The sequence below is a fragment of the Moschus berezovskii genome, chromosome 11 (assembly GCF_049115385.1).
Source record: "Moschus berezovskii isolate FMDL1 chromosome 11, NW_MosBer_1.0, whole genome shotgun sequence".
Taxonomy (NCBI): Eukaryota; Metazoa; Chordata; class Mammalia; order Artiodactyla; family Moschidae; genus Moschus; species Moschus berezovskii.
In genome coordinates, this window is record NC_142470.1 from 19,127,434 (window position 1) to 19,129,024 (window position 1,591).

Genomic DNA, 1,591 nt, shown 5'->3' on the forward strand with positions numbered 1-1,591 from the left:
AGAATCTGCCTGCAAGGCAGGAGATACGGGTTCAATCCCAGAGTGGGGAAGATCCCTTGGAGGAGGGCATGGCAACCCACTCTAGTATTCTTGCCTAGAGAATCCCATGGACAGAGGAACTTGGCGGGCTACAGTCCACGGGGTCACAAAGAGTTGGACACACCTGAGCAACTAACACGTTCACACTTCACACTTTTGGGCCATTAAGGGGGGACATTTCTGATACCAGCAATTGTTGGCACTGTGTGCTTACTTTGTTTCCAACCTTGTACGAAATCACTAGAAGGTTAGTAAATTCGCAGAGGAAAGCATGTGAAGCAGAACTGTATACCCCTCAGAGATTCCATGAACACGGAATTCCATCCGCTTTGACAAGCACACCAAGAACCTTGAGGCTGACCCAGAAGTTCAAGAAAACATCCTAAAGTTTCTGCACTGATACTCACCCATGGAGGAGTGAATGAGCTCTCCAAGGAGCTGCCCACCCCTGACTCAGGCTCAACTTCCTATCTATTCATTCAGCAAAATATCGAAGGGTCTACCCTGGGCCAGACACGACCCTCGGGGCTGGGATTCCAAAAAGAATGAAGACACAGAGTTTGCCTGGTGAGAGCCTGTGGAGAACAGGGAGGTGGGACAGCTCAGAGGGGCGGCAGGGAGTTCTCCCTGGCTTCTCAGTTTTCAGTTGCTCAGCGACCTGACTTCCCAGCCACAGCAGTTTCGAAGTGACTATTGAGAAAGTAGAATTACTTTCAGAATAGAATTACTCCTGAAAGCCCCTCTGAAATCCACTCGATCTTCTTTCTTATCAGATGATTCAGAGCAGAGGAAGCACTGGGGCTCCAGGGCCAGCCTGGGCCTGTCTCTGTGGCCTGACCTGGGAGCCGGTCTACGTGGAAGGTCTGTGCAAGGCAATCAGTTGACAAGTAGAGACGACAGACCTATCAAAAGCTTATGAGTTCGCCATGCTGACAGCATGCTCGTGAACGTGGTGAGCTTTCCTAAAGTCCACTGGACTTTTCTGTAAAAGATGTGGCAAGCACCAGCCCCACAACATGACCCAGTGCAAGAAGGGCAAGGAGTCTGTATGCCCAGGGAAAGCAGCATTAGGACAGGGAGCAGAGTGGCTGTGGTGGGCAGATGAAGCCGATTTTCTGGAAAAAGGCTAAAACTGCAAGTGATGTACTGAAGCTTGAATGCGTTAGGCCCAACTGGCAGATCTGAGAGATTGCAAGCTATTAAGAGCTGCATGCATTTTGAGCTGGGAGGAGATAGAAGAAGAGTAAGGCCCAAGTGGTCCAGTTTTGAGCTTCCTATTTTGTTTTACTATGAAAATAATAAAAAATTGAGATTGTTTAATTTAAAAACAAATCAGAAAGCCTAAGAGGCTGGTGACTTTTAGTGGAAGGGCACACAACCCATATGTCTTAGGCAGGTCTAGGTAAGTAGCAAGTAGCCTCAATTACCACCAAAAATGCTCATTATGTTTTTTTTTTTTCAAGTTTTGTTGCTCATGTCAACTATATATATATATATGTATATGTATATATACAGAAAATATAAACACTGTGTGTATGTGTACACAGTGTTT

General features: G+C 46.6%; 1 pseudogene; it reads left to right on the forward strand.

Moving 5' to 3' along the window:
• The first annotated feature begins 976 nt into the window (after positions 1–976).
• Positions 977–1,308, forward strand: LOC148776097 (large ribosomal subunit protein eL42-like; annotated as a pseudogene).
• The last annotated feature ends 283 nt before the right edge of the window (positions 1,309–1,591 follow it).